Below are 26,251 nucleotides of genomic sequence, written 5' to 3' on the forward strand. Positions count from 1 at the left end.
AGCCAGTGCCTGAGCGTTATACACGCACTTGAGAATGACAACAACAGAAAGGTGTTTACTCAAAACCCATTGGATGCTTAGAATTCAGAATTCTGGTGAAATGTTTTGAAACAATTCCCAAATCATAGAAATCAGCTCAACATTATTGAAATCAAAGTACTCGTAATGGTCTTCAAGGCCACCTAATTACTTTTCGGTGAAAAACACTTTGTACGTGTCTTATTGTTCTCAGGATGAATAATCACAACAAACAGCACACTCCCACCAGATCCAAAGATATGTAAGAGCCACCTTATTATAATTTACACACTATATCTTTCCCAGACCAATGATAACACTTTATTACTTATGGCTGAGAATGCTAATCATAACATGTAGTGAGATGAAGCAAGTCCTGAGTACAGGCAAGTTTTCTGATAGGTTTCCAATCCAATAATTATAATTAAAAATATAATTGTGGTTCATTACATTGTGAGCAGATCCTGATTAAATGTGTTCATCTGTTTATTCAGAGACAATAGTGAAACAAATACCTTGACAAATGCTGTTGACTGTATTTTTCTGTGAAATAAATGACTTATTTTCTTTATAATTCTGACTCAAATGTCTAAATATTGATGACATGAAAAATTGCATGAATTAAATATAATACATAACTTGTTCTTATATATTATATTTCTTCAGAAGCAAAGCAGAGACACCAAGTGTGGAATTCTTGAAGATCTGAGAATTTTGAATGATAAACCACTTCTGATCAATGTTCAACCCATTTGGAAATATTGATTCGTTCATCTTAACAGAGTTCTAAAATTAATTAATAATTCATTGTCTCTCCAAAAATCATACAGCAATTCGGTTTAGGTTTCGTAACAAACATCATCAAATTCCCATTGTAGTTTAATCCATTATGTCTTAGTGCCAATATTGCAAAGAATAATAGTTCTCTCATTCCAGGTCGACACAACCACAAACTAACTCATGACTCCCCATCCAACACTCACAGATAATATCTGTATCTTCCTCCTTTGAATGTTCGTAGAAACCATTGGATTAAAATTCGGTCTTACATATTAACAGACGTAAAATTGTTTGCACTCCAATAAATACTCTTAATTTTTATACATCACGGGCAGTTCTATAAGATTTCTAGTCATTTTTAAGTTTGCTATGAAATGTTTTTAAGACTAATTGTTGCTTATATCTAACATTTAGTTAAAAATCACACAACACCAAGTTATAGTCCAACAGGTTTAATTGGAAACACAGTAACTTTCAGAGCAACGCTCCTTCATCAGCTGATAGTGGCGGGCACTATTAGCTGATGAAGGACCGTCGCTCCGAAAGCTAGTGTGCTTCAAATTAAAACTGTTGGACTATAACCTGGTGTTGTGCGATTTTTAACTTTGTACACCCCAGTCCAACACTGGCATCTCCAAATCATATCTAATATTTAATTATTGATTAAATCCAGTATATCCAGCTTTCAGTTTGAAATTAAGGCTCAGTGACAGAAACGTATTGCACTGTACAGATACCAATGGTAGCGAATGGTGATTTTTATTTTAATACTTGAATCTTGGTTGATTTTCTGTTGTGGGTGTGTGGCCTGCCCCCATCTGGAACAGCAAATAGTCCATGTTGGCTCATACAAAATGCCTGAAAATCAAAAAGAGGCAGACTACATTAGAACTAAAACACAAGGTGTCAGAGGGGAGATAAACAAGACTAACAGTCTCTTCCAGCATTTCATTAAAAAAAACACACTACCAATGTCCCTACTCCAACGCCAGGACTACAGAATTCCAGACAACATACAGACAAATGACCAATCCAATCTTCATAAATTAAAGGATAATTGTCCCAGTAAATGAATAAACAGCAGCTGCAGGATGCAGCCCAGTTAACTCACTGAGCAGCTATCACAGCAACCGAAGAGTTTGTTTGTTATAAATAGTTATTATTTTAAGTTACTCAGAACATTAAACAAAGGTTCCAATTGCAGATTCTTGAGAATCATCGGGTTAATTTGAAACATCAGCTCAATACATGTAACTAATGCCTATTGAAAAGCATTAGAGAAAAGCATTTAGACTTAGATATGAAGTTAGCTAGTTTTAGGAATTAGCTTCAAGATATGATGTTCACCGCCTATTAATTATACAGTCGTGACAGTAAGAATAATTGTATAATTTTACACAACATAACTAACTTTATAACGCAAGTCATATTACTAATCTTGTAGCAAGTAAGTTAAAACTAATTGTCATTTGTATTTCTTTGCGCATAAATAATTAGAACATTGAACAATATGAGGAGTAATTAACTTTGGTAAAGTAAACATAATAAACAGTAGAATTCAAAATGTCACACCAAATAAGGCATCCTGAGAGGCACGGGGGAGTCTGAATGGGTGACATGCGTGGAAAGATCCCAAGGCCTGGAGATTATAGTACCTGTTAAACAACATGAGATGATAAGAATCTGGGACTGTCCATTAGGATGCCCATCTGAGATACTGTGTTTAGTTTGCGTGTCTGGGTGAGGAGGAGAGGGCTGTCACATTACATGTGCATAAAAATGCTGCTTTTTACTGTCCATGTTACAGTGTGTCATGGCTCTCCCTTCCGAGATTGGACTCGGGGGATGACCCCTTCATTAACTGGTTGCTGCCTGAGTAAACATCTTCCACATGCCTGAGTTCGCCCTGCCTCCTGAGTCCTCATTCCCTGTCAGGGGAAAACATTTCTACAGCTGTGATGGCATTTTAATTCAATTCAATCCCAGCCTTTGAATTTCAGAGAGCTCCAATTACTTTTCCCTGCAATACTACTCTTCATTTCTACATATTACTCAGTCTAATATCAAGTTGAGATATCTCATTATTCTCAAATTCACGATTATGATTTTTAAAATCCCTTTGTTGCTAATATATATTGTATATAATAATTGTGCAATCCAGTAAATGTGGAATTATGCTTCCTTACAATAAATAATGCAAAGACATTGCAATGTGCAATCTCTCAATCACTGTTAATATTGTAATTATTTTTAACTTGGAAACATCTTTGAATTGATTTGACTTTAATTTACTTCGATGCTGACACTTCCTGTATATCCAATCACAATATCAGTAGATTATTTGGAGGTATCATCATTCATTCCAATAATCACAGTATTTGTACATACTTTCTTCTGGTCACTAATAGCAAGATGTATCTAATTCCACTCAATCAATATTCCTCAGAAAATATTTGAGAATGTTGCAGTCATAAAGCTGAAATATACAAAGTCATAATAATCATTAAATTTCTCTTCTTCTGTAGATCTTATTTAAAACAACACATAGAATTTTATGTTCCAGTGCTATAAATATGAGAAAAGATCAATTACTTCTTCAGTAAAATAAACAAATGCCACATGCTGTTATTTATCATTTTTTAAATTAGTGGTCAGTTTAGGAATTGTGTGAGATTTGTTTCTAGCTTTCCAGTCTTCTATTTATATTGAATGTGACATTGAAATGGTGTAAAAAATGGTGTTCATTTGAAAGTGCAATTTGCACTGATCCCATTGATTGCATGATGGTTTAAGAACGTTTCACTCAGCAATCCTCGTAAATATCAAAAACTGTCTGATTTTAAATCAGATCATTCGCACCCAATTATCACTCTGTTCCTAATTCATGCAAATATCTCAATTTTATCGAACCCAATCTTCACACTAAGCAATACACATAAAGCAACACAAAGACTTCCATCACCATCTGATTATTGTTCAGTAGAATAACCTGAGTAAGTACCTTATTGCTCCTGAAACCAATGACAACAGGAAGCATTTGTTTACTATTCCATGCAACAAGTGCAATTGATATCTTCTATTTCAGTTCAGTAGTTAAAGATGATTTATGTTGCTTAAAACAATGCTTCTACTTTATCACGGATATTGACTGTTATACAATCATGCAAACAACAAACGTTTTGTCATTTTAAAAATCTTTAAGTTTACTTATTTTAAATTTGTGTGCAAGAGATATTTCAAATTACAGCCATTTTTGTTGTATAATTCAGCAAACCTAAATGTTGAATTTGGGAAAGTCTCAATTTTTGCAAAATGGAAGTAGTTTTCAGTTTACATAACACATTAAATTACTTTTTTTTCACAACACGTGCTCTGCAAAATGATTATTGGCTTCATTTAATTGAAAGAAAATAACTGTTTTGAACATGTTGATTCTTTTTCGTATTTTCTATTCCAACATGATTCATCATTGTACAATAATGACTGCATCATTTGTTCACTTTCATGCTCATTTTCATCATCTATTAATGTTCTTCCAAATTCTGACACAAATGTGTGAACTCTGATCATAATATTAATCATTTAAATTAAAATGACATGTCTTTATGATGAAACCATTTGATAGAAATTCATTTTTCTTGTGTTACCTTCATTTTTTAGTAAAGAAAGAAAAGATTGTTCGATAATGACTGAATGGCTTATTTTTTCTTCAATCCATACAGCTAGTGACTATATTTAATTCCACAATTTACCAATTTTAATAAATATCCAAACAGCATAACAGCGAAGTATTTTTGAAATATTGAACCATTTTAACTGCTCATATTAAAACATTAATTATCAAGTCATTGTCATGATAATAATTGCGCAATTATGTAAGAAATTCTTTTGAACAAGTAAGGTGAGATTCACATTTTAATTTGACCAATTGTTTCTGAGTACCAACACTGCAATATGAAACTTTATTTTCAGGTCAAGTTTCCCACAATGGATCCAAGGACTTCCCATCCAATATTAATTGTGAATGTCTAAAGTTTGCTTATTTGAATGATCTCAGTAATCACAAACTTTAAATTCACAGATCTGTAATTACTTTTCATTGCAAAAATTCCTGTTTGTCTGCACATATTCCTCAGTCACATAGCAAATCAAGATTTCTCATTATTTCTAAATTAATTGATCGAATATTTATAATTCAGTTGTTGTTCAAACCTAATAATTATTCAATCCAGTGTTGTGAATTTGGATTTTCGCCTCTTTACATGAATAACTATTGCATTGTGCAATCTCTCAATCATTGTTGATATTAATTCCTATTTTATGTGCAGAAACATAGTTGAATTCATTTCAATATTTTTCACTTTGATGCGAACGTTTATTGTATTTCTAATCACAATAAGATTCAAGTATTTTTCATGCCACAATGTCATGCAGCATTGCTGCATTTTGTTAAGTCAAATGAAAAAGAATTAACATTTCTGTATTGTCTCATTAAACAATGACAATGCATTTTGAACTTTTCGAAGTTGAGCATTTTTGCAAAGAAGGGATGCAGACTTCAGCTGAATAATCACATTGAATGACTAATTCACAAAATTTGCTGTTTATTCACTTCGAGTTCCCAAGCAACCAAATTAACTAATCCTGCTGGTTCTAAATTCCTGGAAAGTATTTGATATTGTTGCAGTCTTAAAGATGAAGAAGTGAAAGTGATTGTACTGATTTTTCTATTGGAAAGAGCTTAATTCAAACATTTCAGGCACATAAAGTGCTATTCTGCAGTCTTACAAGAATGAAAAGCAAGTCAATTTCTTCATCAGTGAAATAAACAAATGTTACTTCCCGTTATTCATTCGTTAGCTAATTCCCAAATTTGTAGTTAAACAATGCAATTCACCTGAATATTGTTGTGAACTTTGAATATATTAATTTTCTAATTATTGTTCATTCATGATTTGTCAGGGAGTTTTATTTTTTGTTTTCCATTCACCTATTCATATTGAATGTAAGATTGATATGCTTTGGCAACATCAGAGTGTTCATTTAAAGTTTGACTTTGCACATCTCTCACTTATTTCACTTCTTGCATGGGGGTTGGGCATTGAGAACAGTGGAACAGTGGTTAGCACTCCTGTCTTACAGTGTTATGCACTTGGGTTTGATTCCATCCTTGGCCACATGTTTGTGTGGAGTTTGCATGTTCTGGTTTTCTCCCACAATCCAAAGATATGCAGGTTAGGTAAATTGGCCATGCTAAACAGCACGTTCTGTTCAGGGATGTGTAGGTTATGTACATTAGTCAGGGGTAATCTGAGAGCAGAATGGTGCTGAATGGATTATTCTTTGAAACGTTGGGCCAAATGGCCTGTTTCCACACAGTAGGGATTACACAAACTCAGAATTGTGTTTCGCTAAACAAAACTGACAATTTATTAAAATGTTGCACTTAAAATTTATCTTTATGTCAATTGTCAATCTTGCAAAATATCTCAATGTTATGGAAATCAATGCTCAAACAAAACACCGCACATAAAGGCACATAAATATCTTCATGGTCATCTAATTACTGTTCAGTGGAATAATCAGAGTAAAATGTTATTGTTTCTGAGATCAATCACCATTATCACAGTAAGGATCTGGTTATCATTCCCTCCAACAAATACAATCATTGTCCTCTGGTATTTCAGTTCAGTAGGTGTACACCATATTGGTTGTTCAAAGCATGGTTATTCTTTATTATGAAGGGCCAAGGGTTCTAACGGCAAGAGATGTTGTTCGATCTGATTTGTTGCATGTTCTCAAACCGGTTTTCACGATAACTATTCCAAAAATGTGTTAATTTTGTCTTGTTCAACTGCTGATGCTAACATTTTCAGTTCATGTTCATTAAACATATTTGGAGAAAATGAGGAAAGCTGTAGCATTGGAAAAGGGAAGGCACATTCAAAGAGCAGGAGTATCGGCCTGTTGGGCATTAGGCCATCATCAGAAAAGATTCCTGATGAAGGGCTCATGGCCAAAACGTCGAGTCTGCTTCTCCTCGAATGCTGCCTGACCTGCTGTGCTTTTACGGCACCACGCTCTTTTGACATTAGAAATATTTGACTGAATATTCAGAGATAATACTAAAGGTTGCCTCTGTCAATGTAATTTACTGTGCTTTCTATTCGCTGAAGTTTTCATGTTAATTGATCCTCTTTTTCTTCTTAAATCTGATACAAATTTCAAAATACACAACACATTAAAATTCACATGAATTATAAATTTGATTTCTTGACAAGAAAACCAATGGAAGGCAATATAGAATTCTTGAACAGCCTATACATTTGAATGAAAAAGCAATTCCTTTGAAAAAAGTGTTTGCCCATCTGTATCTTTCTTTCAATTCAATAATCCTGCAAATAGTTTATAATTGTCAGTTGATCTCTCTGAATGAGTACCTCATCAATGTCAATGTCAACAGCTGAGACATTAACAACAGATTGATAACTGGGTGTTACAGATTTTATTTTAAGTCAACAAATGTTTGGAATTGACTCGAATTCCACTAGGAAAGATTCTTGAATCATAATACAAGAAGTGAGATATGTGTCAGATGTGCAAACCTTATTTTTAAATGAACAAACTCCAATATTTTCAAAGCATTTCAATCTTACGGTCAAAATGAACAGGTGAATATAAAAATAAAAACAAGTTACTGACAATTCATAAACTGAACAACAATTGCAAATTCACTTTATCAAAGGACAGAGTAATATTTAGATGAATCACGACATTTAATTACAAAGTAGGCAATCAGCTGACTGACAAGTAATAGGTGGGAGCATTTGTTAGTTTACTGAAGAAGATATCAACTTTATTTCAAATTTATAGCATGAGAGAATAATGTTTAATGTGTTTCAATTGTTTGGACTTGCTCCTTTGTAACAAGAAAAACAATCTCATTACTTAGACATCGTAATCTTTAATTCTGCAACATTTTCAAATATTCTCCAGGAACTTATAAGCAACAGAATTAGATACAGGTATCCCCACTATCCGAAAGTAGAGCATTATTATGAAACCTTTCATAAGCTGAAAAGGCGGAAATGGAAGAAGTATTAATCTTTTTCCTTTTTTTCATAAAAGTGAAAATCCTCTTCGGATTTCTTTCATTTAAAGAAAGCACGGACAGATGTAAGTCTTTTGTAAAAGCAGTGTCTAAAGCAAGCTTTCCAAAAGTGGGGGATACGTGTACAAATATTTCTTGGTAAACTGATACAGATAATATCAGATTTTGTGATTATTGATATAATAGAAGCAGGTCTAATGTTGGATTGAAAAGCAATTCAGTCTCTATTTAGGTACTCTCTAATCTACATTTAGAGCGGCTCTTGATATATTTCTGTTGAAGGTGTGATTTGAAACCTTCCCTCGGGTCTAGTAATAGAGACACTACCACAGCTCCACAAGCTCCTTTCATAATGTTCCCACTCAGGACTGCAATATTATGGTTCATGTGGTTCCTCAAATGAAAACTAATCAGCTGTTTATTGTTGCAAGGTGAATGTGAATTAATTAGGTGGTTTATGAGTGTAATGGACTGGAAATTAAACAATATTTTACAATAACAATAGAATAAATGAATGGTAGTCTTAAATAAACAGGAATCTCATGACAATTCTTTGAAAGACAAATTGTCAAAGCTGCGTGATCATTGTACTTTGATTTTGAAAATGCATCAGTCATTCAATGTGAATATTCAGCTGAAGACAATTTCCATTCCTTTCAACAACATACAACTTCCACAAATTCAAACTTAACAGTCATTGAAAAAGGAAGGAACAAGCAGATGGTAATTCTATTTTCTGTACATTAACGTGCGATGAATTTTAATTAAGTTTTATGTATGTAAAAAGGAAACTCTTATTGTGGTTCGAAATACAATAAACGTTAGCATGAAGTGAAATATAGTCAAATCAATCCAACTGTGTTCTTTCAGTTAAAATACAGTTCAATATTTAAAGCAATCGAGTGATTGTACACTGCAATATCTTTACATTAACTCAGTGCTGAGACATAATTCCACATTTATACCTCTTATAGTGAAGCAAACTTGTGCCAGGAGTCAGAGTAGGCAGGGGAGGTTCTCAATTAGTAATTTATTTAGGTATTCCAGAGTGAGTGGGACCTTGTTCTTTGTGAGGACAGGGTGAAACAGGCTGATATGGTCGAACAGGTCGATGTTAAGTCTGAGAATGTGCTGAAAGTATTGAAAAATCGTGGGGATAGAAAAGTCCTCTGGGCCAGAAAGGATATAACTTTTGTAGTTATGGGAAGGGAGGCAAGGGATTACTGTGTTTTGCAAATGATGTTTGCATCCTCACATTCCACTGGAGTCATACCAGATGATTGAAGGATGGCAAACGTTATTTCCTGATTCAAGAAAGGAAACTGAGATAATCCTGGGAATCATCGATGAGTCAGTCTTACATCAGATGTGGGCAAATTTTTGGAGAGGATTCTGAGAGACAGGATTGATGATTATTTGGGAAAATATAGATTGATTATAGATGGCCAGCATGGCTTTGTGAGCGGCAGGTTATGCCTCACAAACCTTATTGCACTATTTGAGGATGTGACAAACACATTGGTGAGGACAGAGTAGTGGATGTGGTGTAAATGGATTTTAGCAAGGAGTTTGATAAGGTTCCCCATGGTAGGCTCATTTAGAAACTAATGAGGCATGGGATACAGGGAAACCTGCCTGGTTAGATCATAAATTTGCTGGCCCATAGAAGACAGGGTGAGATTACATGGATAGTTTTCAGCTTAGAGCATGGTGACCAATGGTGTTCTGAAGGGATTAGTTCGGGGACCTCTGCTCTTTGTGATTTTTACAAATGTCTTGGTGAGGAAGTAGAGGGTGGGTTAGGAGGTTTGCCAATGACACGAGGGTTGGTGGAGTTGTGGATAGTGCAGAGGGCTTTTGTAGGTTGCTAGAGGACATTGACAGGATGCAGAGCTGGGCTGAGAAGTGGCAGATGGAGTACAACCTGGGAAAATGTGAAGTTATTCATTTTGGAATTTCAAATTTGAATGCATATTTTCAGATTAAATGCAGGAGTCTTGAAAATGTGGAGGAACAGAGGGATCGTGGGGTGCATCCCTCATAACTGACATCCAGGGTGATAGGGTTATAAAGACAGTGCACGGTGTGTTGGTTTTCATTAGCAGGGAGATTAGGTTTAAAAGCCATGAGGTTATGCTGCAGCTCTGTGGATCCCTGGTGAGACTACACTTGGAATATTGTGTTTGGTTCTGATCACTGCATTACACATTGGATGCAGAAGCTTTAGAGAAAGTGCAGATGAGATTTACCAAGATGCTGCCTGGACTGGAATGTATGTCTTATGAATAAAGTTTGACAGAGCTAGGGGCTTTGCTCATTGCAGTGAAAGAGGATGAGAGTTTCCTTGATAGGTTTGTGTAAGATGATGAGAGGCATAGATAGATTGGAGAATGAAAGACCTTTTCCCACAAAGTGGCATCATTTAAGTTGAATGGGGGAAGTTGTGGGGAGATGTCAGAGATAGTTTCTTTATAGACAGTGGTAGGCAGGTGGAATGCACTGCCAGTGGTGGTAGGAGATTCAGATCCATCAGGGACATCTAAGCGACTCTTGAATAGGCACATGGATTATAGTAAATGAAGGGCATGTTGGCTAGTTTGATCTTAGAGTAGGATAAAAGGTCCGAACAACAGCGTGGCCAAAGGGGCTGTACTGTACTGTTCTATATTCTATGGACGGAAATGAACGAATAATTATAAATTTCATCTTGCTATTTGACTGTGCTATCTGCAAAAATGACCAGGAATTGTTGCAGGGAAAAGTAGTTAGGTTTTTCTAAATTTATATGGCTGGGATTACACAGATCATTCAAATGAGCAAAAGTCATATTTTTAACAGTGCATGTTGCATCAAAATTAATGGATTTCTTTTAGGTATGTTGATTGGAAATAAAATGTATTTTTATATTACTGTGTAGGTATTAGGGAAGATTGGATTAAATTCAAATATAAACTTCACTGTAGTTGTTTGCAAGACTAAACTAAAGCATATAATTATTGTCATGCAAATGCCTTAATAATTGCTGTTAGAATCCCAAAAAAAGGATATACTGTACTATTTTTTTCAAACAGTCAATAAATTAAATTGTGAGCCTCAGTATACTTGTTACCCAGACCAATTATTATGCAATTATTGTAATGGTAATGATTTAATAACTAATGCTAAAACCTAAACAGATAAATTGGTTCAATACTTTGTAAGCATGTTGTTCTGAAATTGATTGGATATTTATTAAGATCAGTAAACTGAAGGAAAAAATGAGACAGTGTTTATTGAACAGGATTATTTTTGTTTAAAAATGCAGTTGATACACGAATAATATATTTTCCTCCACTGGTTTTCTTGTAGAGACTTTTTATTAAAAGAAATTGTCATGATTCAATGTTGAGACACTTGTGTCAGAGTCTGCAAAGGGGAGAGTGAGAGAGAAAGACATTTTTTAAAAAAGCAGAAAGGAAAGGAACTGGCGAGCAAAGGGGCTCCAACTGTAGTGTCTCACCCTGCTAACATCTTATTGGGTGAGCTGGAATGCAGACTAGTCAAGCAACAAGCTGACACAGTCATATGCACAGAATCACAGCTTACAATGTTCTAGACACCATCATCACCATCCCTGTATGTCCTGTACCACCGGCAGGACATGGATGTAACTGAAATGCTGGAACATGCAGGGTAATGGACTAAGATCTGCAGAATGTGATCAATGTGATTTATTTGACACTCCTCCAGAATATTAAACACCAGTCAAATTTGAAAAGTTACTAGCGTCATCAGACTTTAACTCCAAATGTCAGAAAAACAATTATCAGAAAGTTATAGCACAGATCGAGGCCACTTGGCCCATCCTGTATGTGTTGGCTGTGATAGAACTCCCCAGGCTTTACAGCTTTTTGTACTCTCCATTGAGAGCAACAATTTTAGACTGTACTCTGCCCTCTATGCTTTTATAATCTGTTTTTAACATATTTCCTGGTCAGCTGCACACTTTGTTTCCTTGTTTCTTTCCCAGCCCTAACTCTATTCCCCGTGGCCTTGTAGGACTACCATTTCTGCTATTTAATCTCTCCTGCCTTCCCCCGTGTGACACTGTCTTTTTGTCCTTGTCTCATCCCCAACTTGCTCACAACCTGTTACATTTCTGATGGTTCCCAGACCTCTGTATCTTTCACTGCGCCCCCTGGCTCAATGGCGCGAGTTTTCTATTCCCTTCCCCCTGAGATAATCAGAAATCTTTCCGGTTGCAGTTTCCCCCAGATTTTATTTTGAAAAGCAGAGCATTTGTGTCAGAGTCAAGTATTTGTGAGCCTTCATCCACAATTCCGAGCATTTAGATGTAATTTGTGACCCTCCCACATATGTGTAACGTTACTGGATTGGCTATGCTACAGTGTGCAATTTAGGTGGGTTGGGCTAGCCATGGTTAATGTGGGGTTATGGCGGTAGGGTTGGTGAGCAGGTCATTGCAGACTCGATGGGCCGAATAGACTCTTTCTGCACCCACTGGATTCTGTGATTCTAACCAGTTGTGATTGTTGTCATGTTTTCCTCATGCCCGGTTCATTCAACTCAGATACATATGCTTCTGTGAGTACTTACTCACGCCTTCCCTTCAGTTTTACATCAATTTCACACTGTATATGAGGGTGGAATGGATTTGTAAATATAAATACTCCAACCGAAACCCCTCACAGGTCAGGAACTGTTTCTGCTACTTTCATCACTCACAAGGAACAGGATAATAAAGGTTCAGTCACAAATCTTACAGGAACATAGCGGTTATAATCACCAGGAAAGGCTGAACAGCTCAAAACTCTTTTTTTTCAAGAAAAGAGGAGGCTCAGAGACAGCCTGGTACAAGTAGAAAGCTTTGTGTCTGTGTTTTCAGAGATTTATGTTTGAAATCATTGGGTTGGAAGCATGTTTCATTGCCCTAGATCATCAAAGGTGCTATTTAAATGTGCATCTTTCTTTCTATCTGCCTGAGTTAACAATCAGATGGACAGGTCAATGTCTGAGTGTGTTCCCAAATCACTGATTGAATCTGTCTCCGCCCACAATCTCAGGTGCCTCAGCACTCACTGGGTCATGGAGAAACCCTGCTGTTACAATGAGAACTGTCTTTGCTGTCGCCTCACCTTGTGCTTCCACCTAATCCCCACTTCCCTTCATTAAATCCCAGCTGCCTTTAGTCTATCCACATGGGCATGTTGAAGAGCATGACAGGAGAATGGATCGAAACCGAGAGTCCAATGGCCAGAATGAAAGAGGAAGAAGGAAATAAACGGTGATTGTGGATCCCAGGGAATACAGACACCAGGATTAGTCCTTGTGGGCATTCCCGCAGTAATACAAGACAACATTCCATGATGAGAGTTAAATCCGGGTGGCAGGAATGGGACCCACTGAACATTAGCAGGTTTGGTGCAAATATAGGAGGTTTGTTCAGTCAGTAACAGTGTGTTAGGCATGGATGTGAAGTGAACAATGAGGGGAAACGTTGCCACAAGCTGCAGATGGATAACTTTCATTGGGACAGGAGGAGGCCATTCAGCCCCTCAACTCTGCTCTGCCATTCATGATGATCATAGCTGATGTGTGACCTAACGTACAACTTTCAAAATCCTCTAATTCCATCAATAAACTCCTCTGCAACAGACAAGATGAGTATTGGAAAAGCAAACATCTGCAAATGCTGGAAAATCAGAAACAAAATCAGAAATTGCTGGAAAACTTCAGTAGGTCTGGCAGCAGCTGTGGAGACTGAACCGTTCGTATCTGATGATCAGTCAGGTGACCAGCTGCAGCTGACCATTCTGCTGTTTCTGTAACACTGGAACAGGTTCTGGGTGCGAGGGGAATGAGATTGTCAACAACAACTGAGGAAACAGGAGGACATACTCAATTAGAATTAAGGTGGGAGAAGGATTCAGTGATTCATCCTGTCCCTGAGACCCCAGCGGGTTCACACTGGGTAGGAGCTGTTCACCCCTCTGTGTGACAAGGGATTTGCTGTGTCTTCAACACGATTGAGAGACCAGTGAGTGCTCACAGGGAAGTGGTCATCCCCCTGCTCCACGTGGACTGCAGGACTCTGACTTTGATGTTACTGTCCATCAGAGTCAGGAATGGACCTTGTACAAGATGACACTGTTGGAGTATTGATATTGTTGTTGTTAACCACATTAACTGGGCTGGATTTGACTGAATTTATTTTGCCTCCTTCTGAACCACAGGGTGTCTCTCTGGGCAGTAAGTCTCCACAAACAGCAATGTGACAATGCGCAGGGATCATCTGTTTTGATTTAAATTGTGACTGTAGCACGGCTGCTTCACAGCATCAGGTACAAGGTTGGAGTCCAGCCTTGGTTAACGGCCTGTGTGGAGTTCCCACATTCTCCCCATGATAGTGTGGGTCCCCTCCAGGAGCTCTGGTTTCCTCCCATAGTCCAAAGATGTGCAGGTCAGGTGAATCAGTCCTGCTAAATTGCCCACAGTGTCCAGGATTGTGCAGACGAGGTGGATCAGCCATGGGAAATGCATTGTTACAGGGTTGGATTGCTCTGAGGGATGCCCATTGGATGGGCGGTGGGGTTTGATGGGCCAATGCTCTACTTCCACACTGTAGGGATTTTATTCTATGATTGAGAATAAAGGCTACACAGCAGGGTGTCCCTGGAGAAGGAGCATGTGGTGTATATCAATGCTCTCGATGCCTGTAGATAGAGGTGGGCACCGCAGGGGATACAGTGCTTTATCTCCACCACTTCTCCCTCCCCACAACTCTACTTTGATTTAGTCCCTTCTCACTCTGTCACTTGTAATGGTTTGATTGGCCCGGAATGGGCTTTGTTTGGAAATATTCAATTGGTTACACAAATGGTTTACTGCTGGTGATGATATGTCTAGATTAGAGTGGTGCTGAAAAAGCACAACAGGTCAGGCAGGATCCGAGAAGCCAGAAAATCAACGTTTTGGCACAAGTCCTTTTCCAGCACCACTCTAATCTAGGCTCTGGTTTCCAGCATCTGCGGTCGTCGCTATTGCACTGCTGGTGATTATATGTTAACAAAAAAGCAAAACGGCGCAATGATGATTTTGATGGTGGGATGGTTGCTGTGATAACATTTCTGAGTCGGAGAAATGGAGAAAAAGAACGCTTCACAGCTCACAGAACGAGAACTGAAAAGCAGTTAAATCAAACCAAAGGTTCAGACAGGGAGGGAATATTTCCCTGGAGTTTGAGTAACTGGAAAGTGATGGTGTCTGGGAATAGACAGGATTTTGTTTTACAGAGGTTGAAAACTTAAAAACTGTTATATTCAGACAGTTTACGTAATTTTCTTTAATATTATTTGCTTTGCAAAAACTTTTACAAAACTTTAAAACGAAAATTTACAAACCTTGTGTTAAGGATTAATGTTAAATAAAATCCATCAAACCATCCCTCACTGAAAACTGATGTGGAAGCGCAATCGCCTGGAGAATCCCTGCCCACTCCTTCCGATCCGGGCTCCATGACTATATACAGACCTGGGAGATAGCAACAGGAGGAGACCATTCAGCCTTTAGATCCTGCTCCACCATTCAATGGGAAACAGCTGACCATCCAGCTCAGTCTCCCCTTCCTGCTGGGTTCCAATCCCCTTTCATGACTTTACCTCGAAGAACTATATCTAAGTCCTCCTTTGGCTTCACTGCCTTTTGTTCCAGTGACGTTGCTGTGTTACTCTGTGGGTGTAGGCAGGGGTAATGTGATGGTGCTGCTTCCTGGAGGATGCACTCAGCGTCCCTCATCATCCTGCAGTAACATCAACTGGGTTTCAGCAACTAGAGATAGAAACCATTTCCAGGATATGGGCATCACTGGCTCAGCCAGCATTTATTCCCCATCTCTAGTTACCATTGAGAAGATGATTGTGAGCTGCTCTCTTGAACCATTCACAGTCCATTTGGTGCAGATAGACGGGGAATGTGTGCAGCATTTGGGCCGAGTGATTCTCTATCTTTGGTTCTTCACATGCTGGTTAACCTAATCATGATCTGTACATGATTTTGAGATTTCAGCCTGCAAATCTTCACCATCTAGCACCATGTATAAAAGGAATATGTACAGATTAGAAATTCAGAACAGACAATTCTAGTTTCTCTGGAATATCTTTTTCCCCTTTCTTCCCCAAAAGCTGTAACCCACCAGCCCACTTTCTCTCTCCCACCATTCTGACTCTGCTACCCCCTAATGTATCCGCCCCCATTCTCATGGAGTTACTGATAAACAGATCCATGCCACCACTTCTCATCCCTGGTCAGACTCTGCACCCTTTCTGGGTTCACTTCCTTTCCCTTCAGTTGCTGCAAGTCAATAATGTAACAGCAGAATGAAACAAAAGGAAATAGAAAGGGAGATGGCAGATCCTGGACAGAAGAGGAACCTTCAGTCTGGGAGAATGGGTCAGATCCTTCTTTGTTGCCCATTGGTCGATGACCAGTGTTATGACGAGTTGGGGATGGCCTTTGGCCCCACATGAGTGTAGTGACACTTAACCCCCCGCACCCCCAACCGATATGTTCGCCCTCCAGCCAATCACAGTGTGAACTACTTTCCGCTAGTTACCCCAAAGCACATGCTCCAAAATCGGCCCACATTCTGTACATTTACAGTACCAGGCTTCCCCACACATGTGTGGTCACCGCCTCAGGGATTGTGGGAGTTATAGTCCCCATGAAGCCACTGGAGCCCTGTCTCTGGAAAGTAAATGAAAATTGTGGGGTGGAAGGTGTTGTGTATAGGATCCCCATTCAGACACACAGGACATATGGGCTGTCACTGGATTTTACTGAGATATCTGCTTCCACAACCTGATTTCTGATGTAAAGAACACAGATTCAGCCAATTGCGGGGCGGGGAGGTTAATAAGGGGTAGCAGATTTTAAGCAGAGGTGGCTCAGTGGCTAGCACCACTGCCTCACAGCGTCAGGGACCTGGGTTTGATTCCAGCCTTAGGTGACTGTGTGGAGTTTACACGTTCTCCCCATGTCTGTGTGGGTTTCCTCTAGGTGCTCCAGTTTCCTCCAACAGTCCAAAGGTGTGCAGGTTAGGTGGATTGGCCAAATTAAATTGCCCACAGTGCCCACGCATGTGCCGGTTAAGCCATTAACCATGGGAAATGCAGGGTTACAGGGAATGGGTGGGTCTGAATGGGATGCTCATCATAGGGTTGGTGATGATGGGGTGGTAGAGCTGGACATGGTCAGTGTACATGTGAAACCTAACAGTGCTTTTGGACGATGTCACCTCCTGGCAATATGTTGGTGAGAAACTGGAGGGACCAAGGATAGATCCTTGAGGGACACCAAATACAAGGACTTCAGAAAGGAAAGGGAGAGTGGAGATGGAGAATGATTTTCCTACAACCTTGAAGTAAAATATTAGTTAGTAGCAGAATGGGTGAGCAGGACATAACCAGAAACGACAGACAGAACAAGGAACAATATCTGTGAATTGGTGAGGGGAAGTGATGATAATGATGATGAGGAGGAGCCTGACTCCAAAACTGCGATTTCTACATTCGTGAGATCACCCAACCCCACCCTAGTCTCAGCAAATTTAATGAAATACTTGTCCATCCCTGTGTTATCTCCAGACTTCCTTATCCAAACACACTCCTGGCCAGCCTCCCACATTCAACTTACATATAATCTCCATAATATCTAAAACTCTACTGCCCAAGTGCTCACTTGCTCTAAAACTTGGTGATCCAACAAAAGGCTCCCGTTAACAAGCAACTTAAAATTCTCACTCTTGATGTAATTCCTGGCTGTGAACATCCCTGTCTCCCTGCACCACACAACCTGTGAGACCCTGACAACTCATTTTCTTTCAGACACCCAACGATGTGTTTATTCATTGCTTCACCGGATTGGCTGTTTCTACTGTTGCCAGGGCAACACGGTCTGGAATTCCTATCCTAACCCTTTCATATCTGTTTTTCTCCTTTCAGGTATTCCCGAAAACCTGCTTATTTGGCAATTCTTTTGATCACCTGACCTAATATACCCACCTGTTGCCTAATGTCAGAAATTATCAATAGTATTTCTGTGAAATGATAAAAATGATCAAAATACAAAACTGTTGTTAATTTGCACATACATTTTCAACTTTTCTCTGTCACTGAGTGAATAATCTGTAACATCTCGCACCCAACCACATTCTGGGAGCACCTTCACCACACAAACTGCAGCTGTACAAGGAAGTCAAACATCACCCTCTCCACAGGCAATGGGGCTTTGGCATTAATCACTGGGATCTGTGGAAGGAGAAACACAGTTGATATTTCAGGGAGTGCAAAATGCATTACAGGGAATGAAAATGTTGCAGAATTTGATGGTCGGAAATGGAAGGAAAATGCACTCTTTTTTTGTAAAAAGGAATTATTCACTGGCAAAGTGATTGTGGAAAATTCAGTCCGTTTAGACAGCAGCACGTTGTCAGGGGTTGGGCAGCAGAGGAAAATTAACTTACAAAAGGTCTGTGAAAGTAACACTAAAACACTGAACAACCCAAACACCCTGTGTCCCAACACTTGAACTCCCCTTCCCGCTCCACCAAGGACATGCAGGTCCTGGGCCACCTCAACCGCCAAATCCCAGACATCTGATGCCTGGAGGAAGAACGCCTCATCTTCTGTGTTCGGATCCTCCAACCACATGGGATCAATGTGGATTTCACCAGTTTCCTCATTTCCACTCCCCCCACCTTATTCCAGATCCAGCCTTCCAACTCAGCACCACCTTCTTGTCCATCTTCCTTCCCACTGATTGGCTGCTGCTTGACCTGCATCACACTCTGACATTGAAAACACCCTAACTCTGACACACTGTAAATCCTGCCGTATCACTCCCTGCCAGGGAAGGCTGTGCATGTGTCCCCCTGCAGCTTGTCCCTCACAAAGTTGGCTGCCACACTTATGTCCCATGAATCACTGTCCCCAATAAAGGTGGCGGCGCTCACTCGCACCATTCACCATTTGAAGCATTTTCCAGTTTGCCACAAACACGGTCCTGGGATTTTCAAATTTGTGTTTTCCGATGTGCACTAAGTTCTGTAAAACGTCTCAGCCTGTTCCATTAAAATTTCCTTCTCTTCCTGGTCAATATGTCTTTCCTTAACCGTGCCCTGCACCTTCACACATTTCCAATGCCTTGGTCACAACACTGTGCTGTCAGTGAAGCTTATCACGTGGTTGCTTATAGCCATGCCCCTCATTCACTCCGATTGGTTGGAGGACCGACGGGCACTGCCTGGTCTTCCAGTCCCATCGCCATCTTCTCATAAGAGGTATAAGAGTGAGGGTTCATTCCCGTTTCTCCTGATGTCAGACATTAACAACAACTACCTGCATTTTATGGAGCCTTTCACACTGACAATTCTCCTAAAGTGGTTCACGAATGCTGGAAACATTGATTAAAGAGAACAAATTTAAGATACATATTAAAGGAGGACAGAGGGGGTTAGGAAAGATATTCAAGAGGTTTTTTTAAGATTAGACTACTTTGTGTGGAAACAGGCCCTTTGGCCCAACAAGCCCACAACAACCCTCTAATGACCCAATCCCCTACATCTAACACTACGGGCAATTTAGCATGGCCAATTCACCTAATCTGCAGACTTTTGGACTGTGGGAGGAAATCGGTGCACCCGGATGAAACCCACACAGACAGTTGCCTCAAGTGGGAATTGAACGCGGGTCTCTGGCGATGTGATGTAACAGTGCTAACCACTGTGCCGCCCATCTGCAGCTCCAATCGTGGAGTGATGTATGTAGGGAACAGCTTACAACGGAGACAGTTAGTGGTTAACCATAGCTTAACAACCCCATGTCCTAGCCCCCTACCCCACACACTAGGCCTAGTTCTTACAGCCCGTTATTACACACTACCTATGGTTTGCCACTAATAGTCTCCACTAACAACTAGTCACCCTCCCCCAGCCAGATCGTTATCCACTCCTTTATCCAACTGTTCTTCTCGCTCTATCCCCACCTATCCTTTACTCCTTACATCCTCCCCTAAACCTTACCTTCTGCATATAAACCAACATTTGTTCTCACACTAACATCAGCTGTGAGGAAGGGATACCGGATCTGAAACGTTAACTCTGATTTCTCGTCACAGATGCTGCCAGACCTGCTGAGCTTCTCCAGAACCTCCTGATTGTTGTTTCTGATTTACAGCATCTGCAGTTCTTTTGGTTTTAATTTACCAGGAGTTTGTAATTCAGGTCCAACAGCCTCTGTCCCAGTCTCTGCTGTCTCTCCCACCCCCACCCAGTGACACTGCATCTGCATAGCTCATGGACAGGTGTTGCCTTGCTGGCCACACCCCTCATTCACTCCCATTGGCTGCAGGACCATACAGACTCTACTCCCATTGGTCTGGAGCTGCCATCAATCAAGTCATCCCCCATTGTGAGGTGAGTGGGGGCTCCTCCCTCTCTCTCTGCCTTGGGGTGAGGTTCATACTTCACAGTGAATGGGGCAGTATCACAGAGCACAGGGGTGGGGGCTATTCAGCCCATTGGGGCTGTACGCTCTCCCTCTGGAGATGCTCCAAATCCGTCCCAACTCCCCTCGCATTTACCCACGGCCCCGCAATCTTTCCGTAAAAAGTAAAATTGCAAATATGTTTGAGAACACCTGCTGAATCTGTGTCCACCCGCTGTTCAGACTGTTCCAGATGCTCAGAATGTACTTAGTAAAATATAGGTCACATATTCACATTATTTTCCATTTAACTTGTAGTAGTTACTCGTATTGTGACATTGTTAACAATTCCCCTCTTTCTTCAAAATAAGTACCTTGGAAACAAATCTCCCCCTTGTCGAAATCACTGCTTAACGTTCTCAGCTCCAAGAATTATCTGTGCTGAGATGTACAGCTCAGAAACAATGGACCAATCCGCCCATGCCAACTAGGTATCATAAACTAACGGAGTCCCACTTGCCAGCTATTGGTCTGAATTCCTCAAAACACTTCCTAATCACGTACCCAATCGGATGCCTTTTAAATGTTGTAATTGTATCAGTCTCCACGACTTCATCTGGCAGCTCATTCCATTCACACACCACACTCAGCTTGAAAACGTTGCCCCTTTGATCCCTTTTAAATCTTTGCCCTCTCAACTTAAACCCACGTGGTCTTGTTTTGGACTCATCTAACCTGGGGGAAACAAAAAAGACCCCAGCTGTTCACCGTATCCACGCCCCTCGTGATTTTATAAATCTCCCAAACGTCACCTCTCAGTCTTTGATTCTCAAGGGAAATTAACCCCAGCCTATTTAGCCTCTCCGTGTAGCCCAAATCCTCCAACTGTAGCAAAGTCTTTGTAAATCTTGTCTGAACCATTTCAAGTTTCACAACATCCTTCTTTGAACTGAAAACGGAATTCCTGAAATGGCTTTATCATAGAACAAAGAACATAGAAAAATACAGCGCAATACAGGCCCTTTGGCCCTCGATGTTGCGCCGACCCAAGCCCACCTAACCTACACGAGCCCACTATCCTCCATTTGCCTATCCAATGCCCATTTAAATGCCCATAAAAAGGGAGAGTCCACCACTGCTACTGGCAGGGCATTCCATGAACTCACGACTCGCTGAGTAAAGAATCTACCCCTAACATCTGTCCTATACCTACCTCCTCTTAATTTAAAGCTATGCCCCCTCGTAATAGCTGACTCCATACGTGGAAAAAGGTTCTCATTGTCAAATGTCCTATCCAGCCACAATATGACGTCCCAGCTTCTGTATTCAATGCATTGACCAATAAATATAAGCAAACCAAACACCACCTTCACTACCTGCTGACCTGCGACTCTACATTCAAGGAACAATGTACCTCTTTTTTCAGCAACACTCCCCAGGAACTTACCATTAAATACATTAAGTCCTGTCCTGATTTGCCTTACCAAAATGCAGCAGCTCACATTTGTCTAAATTGAACTCCATCTGCCATTCCTCACTCGAATGGCCCATCTGATCAAGATCCTGTTGTATTCTAAACTAACCTTCTTCACTGTCCACTACACCTACAATTTTGTATTTTCTGTAAACCTACCTCATATATTCACATCAAAGTCTTATTTAAGTACCCAGTATCCATTCCTGCAGAACACTGCTTTTCAGAGACTTCCAGTCCATAAAGCAACCCTTCATCACCACCCACTGTCCCCTACCTTCAAGCCTGTTGTATCCAAATAGATAGTTCTCCCTGCATTCCATGTTATCTAACTTTGCTAACCAGTCTGTTTCGTGGAACCTTGTTCGATGCCCATATAGACAATGTACACAGTCTGTCTTCATCAATCTTCCTAGCACTTCTTCAAAAAAAACCTCAATCAGGTTAGAGCGACAATTTCCCACACACAAAGCCATGCAGACTCTCTAATCATTCCTTGTCTTTCCAAATACATGTAAATCCTGTCCCTCAGAATCCCTTCCAACAACTTGCCTGCCACTGACTTCAGGCTCACTGTTCTCGTGTTCCTTGGCATTTTGTTACCACCTTTTTAATAAAAAAAAAGAATGGCACCCGTCTTCCAGCACCTCACCTGTCACGAACGATAATACCAATATGTCAGGGAGGGGCCCAGCAATCACTTCCCGAGCTTCCCACAAATTTCTGGAATACACCTGATCAGATACCAAGGCTTTATCCACCTTGATGCAATTTCAGACATCCTGAAACGCCTCCTCTGTAACAGACACTTTTCAAGTTCTCACTATTCATTTCTCCAAGCTCTCTAGCTTCCACATCCTTCTCCAGTGAAAAAAAGACATGGAATGTTAGAGGTGTGAGGTAGGAGCGAAGGACTTCTGGGAAGGAGAGTCTAACTCAGTAGCTGATAGAGTAGCTCAGACTGAGCTGTCTCGGTCCTCAAGGACAGAACTGTTCAAATGGGGTTGGCAGCAGATGGTGAGGGAACCAGCAAGAGGGAAAAAGATACTACATCTTATCGGTATGAATCTACCAGCTGCAAATGCATCTGTCCATGACAGTATCGGTAAGAGCAACCATCACATAGTCCTTTTGGAGACAAAGCCTCACCTTAAAGTTGAGAAAAACCTCCCTTGTGCTGAGTGCTACTATCACCGTGCTAAATGGGACAGGTGGAGGAACTCAAACTGGATATCTCTGAGGCACTGTGGGATAACAACAGCAACAGAACTGTACTCCACACAATCTGTAATCTCCTGGGTTTGTACATCCAGCACTCACCCATCGCAATGGACAGTAAAGGAGGGCATGCCATGAGCAGCACCAGGCATACCTAAAAATGAAGGGCCAACCTGGTGAAGCTACTAAACAGGACCATCTGCATTTCAAACAGCATCAGCAGCAAGCAACAGAGCTAAGTGATCCCACAACCAATGGAGTGGATCAGGGCTCTGCAGTTCTGCCACACCCAGTTGTGAATGGTAATGGACTATTAAACAACTAGTTGCAGGAAGCACTACAGATATCCCCACCCTTAGTGATGGAGGGGTTTCACACATCCATGCAAAAAATAAGATGACAGCATTCTCCAATGGTTCCTAACGTCACAAATGTGAGCTTTAAGCCAGTTCGATTTAGGTTGAATAATATCAACAAAATGGTTAAGTAGTGTAAAGGCTATGGGTCCTGCCAATATTCTGGCAATAATACTGATAGCTTGTTCTCCAGAACTTGCCACCCACCAAGCCACGTACCGCTCCAGCACTGGAATCTACCAACAATGTGGAACATTGCCCAGGGATGTTCAAATAAAAACACAGGGCAAATCCAATCCAGGCAATTTCCCTCCATCAGTCCAACTCGATGAGCAGTAAAGTGATGGAAGTAGTCATTAGCAGGACGAACAAGCAGCAGCTGCTCAGGAGCAGCCAGCTGAGTGACACTCATTCTAGGCTCCACCAGGGCCACTCAGCTCCCGATTGTGTTACTGCCTGATTCACAACCTGACAACCAGCTGAATCCCAGAGGTGAGGTGAGGGTGACAGCCCAGTCCCACTCCAACACCACTGTATCTAGCTGATTCCACCCTTATCTCAGCTCATATACTGAAACTCTCATCCATCGTGTGTTATCTCCAGAGTTAATTATCCAAACACACTCCTAGCCAGCCTCCCAAATTCTACCTCTGTTATCTCAAGAAAAATTGAAAACTATCACCCATTTGCTCACTTCTCCCAAAACATGTTGATCCATCAAAAGGCTCCTATTCATAAGCAACAACAATTTAGAAAACTCACTCTTCATATAATTCCTGGCTGTGATCATCCCTAGCTCCCTTCACCACACATCCTTTGAGACCTCGACCACCCATTTTTTTGAGACTCCCAACGATTTGTTAATTCATTACTTCAACTGTGTGGCTGATTCTACAGTTGCTAAAGCACCATTTTCTGGAATTTGCCGACAAAACCTCACAGGTCTGTTTTCCACTTTTAAGACATCCCTCAAAACCTACTTTTTGGCAATGCTTTTGGTCACCTGAGCAAATATCTCCATCTCTGGCCTCATATCTAAAAACCTCAATAATATTTTTGTGAAAGCATGATAATAAAACTACAAACTGTTCTTGATTTGGACATTATCTTCAAATCATCACTGTTGCTGTAATGAATAATCTGTAATGTCTCTTACCCAACCACATTGTGGGAGCACCTTCACCACACAAACTGCAGCTGTACAAGAAAGTCAAACATCACCCTCTCCCCAGGCAACAGGGCTTTGGCATTAATCACTGGGATCTGTGGAAGGAGAAACACAGTTGATGTTTCAGAGAGTGGAAAATGAATTACAGGGAATGAAAATGGATCAGAATTTGATAGTCAGAAATGGAATAAAAATACATTTGCTTATTGGAAAAAAGAATTCTTGACTGTCAAAAATATTCAAGATAAAAGTAATCTGATAATAGAGCAGCACATGGTCAGGGACTGGGCCGCAGTGAAAAACTCATTTACAAACCAAAAATACCCCCATGGTTGGAGACTGAGGAAGCTAGACATTGACAAAGTGGTCCTGAGGGAGCCCAGAGGTGAATCAGAGCAGGATTGGCTGCTATGATCACAATGACTCTGTACCAGAGAGAGGCTGCACATGCGCCTGGCTGCACCTTGCCCCCTACAAAGATGGCGGCCCCGCACGTGTCCAGTGAATCGTTGCACCGAATAGAGATGGCGGCGCTCACTCAGGCCTGCAGCCGCTCTGATGCATTTCCTCGTTTACTGCAAAAACGGGACTGGGACGTTCAAACTTGTGTTTTCCGACGTGCACAATTTGTTTGTAAAACCTCTCCACTCATAGCAACACAGTTTTTCTCCCGTTTCCCTGTTTATTTCTTTCCTCACCGTATCCTTTCTCTCCATAACTTCCCGAGCATTCATTACAGCGACTCTGCGTCGGGCGCGAGGGTGATCACATGGCTCACAATAGTTCCGCCCTTCATTGACTGTGATTGGTTGGAGGATCAACCTCCTGCTAGATCCTCCAGCTCCGCCCACCGTCGTTTCATTGGTCCGGTGCTGACATCAATCACCCGGGGTCACTGTTGGCTGGAGCGTGCGCAGTGTGTCCTGCTTTTGCTGAGATGTTGGGTCATGTGATGGGAGAGGTAACAACAATGACTGCAGATGCTGGAACCCAGATTCTGGGTCAGTGGTGCTGGAAGAGCACAGCAGTTCATGCAGCATCCAAAGTGCAGAGAAATCGATGTTTCGGGCAAAAGCCCTTCATCAGGAATAAAGGCAGTGAGCCTGAAGCGTGGAGAGAAAAGCGAGAGGAGGGTGGGGAGAAAGTAGCATAGAGTCCAATGGGTGAGTGGGGGAGAGGATGAAGGTGACAGGTCAGGGAGGAGAGGGTGGAGTGGATAGGTGGAAAAGAAGACAGGCAGGTAGAGCAAGTCCGGACAAGTCATGGGGACAGTGCTGAGCTGGAAGTTTAAACTAGGGGGAGGTGGGGAAGGGGAAATGAGGAAACTGTTGAAGTCCACGTTGATGCCCTGGGGTTGAAGTGTTCTGAGGCAGAAGATGAGGCATTCTTCCTCCAGGCATCTGGTGGTGAAGGAGGCCCAGGACCGCCATGTCCTTGGCAGAGTGGGAGGGGGAGTTGAAATGTTGGGCCACAGGGCAGTGTGATGGATTGGTGGGGGTGTCCTGGAGATGTTCCCTGAAGGGCTCTGCTAGGAGGCGCCCCCAGTCTCCCCAGTGTACCCCGGGAGCAACAGATACAATAAATGAAATTAGTGGATGTGCAGGTGAAACTTTGATGGATATGGAAGGCTCCTTTCGGACCTTGGAT

The 26,251-nt window shown here is 40.9% G+C and overlaps 1 long non-coding RNA gene across 1 annotated transcript; it reads right to left on the reverse strand.

Moving 5' to 3' along the window:
* Positions 1 to 627: 627 nt before the first annotated feature.
* On the reverse strand, positions 628 to 25,383 carry LOC132825991 (uncharacterized). Its single transcript, XR_009645843.1, has 3 exons — positions 25,303 to 25,383; positions 24,593 to 24,699; positions 628 to 1,656 (listed from the first exon to the last, which is right to left on the reverse strand). It is a non-coding gene; the product is annotated as an uncharacterized LOC132825991 (long non-coding RNA).
* Positions 25,384 to 26,251: the final 868 nt, after the last annotated feature.

This window comes from Hemiscyllium ocellatum, chromosome 21 (assembly GCF_020745735.1).
Source record: "Hemiscyllium ocellatum isolate sHemOce1 chromosome 21, sHemOce1.pat.X.cur, whole genome shotgun sequence".
In the NCBI taxonomy this organism is placed as follows: Eukaryota; Metazoa; Chordata; class Chondrichthyes; order Orectolobiformes; family Hemiscylliidae; genus Hemiscyllium; species Hemiscyllium ocellatum.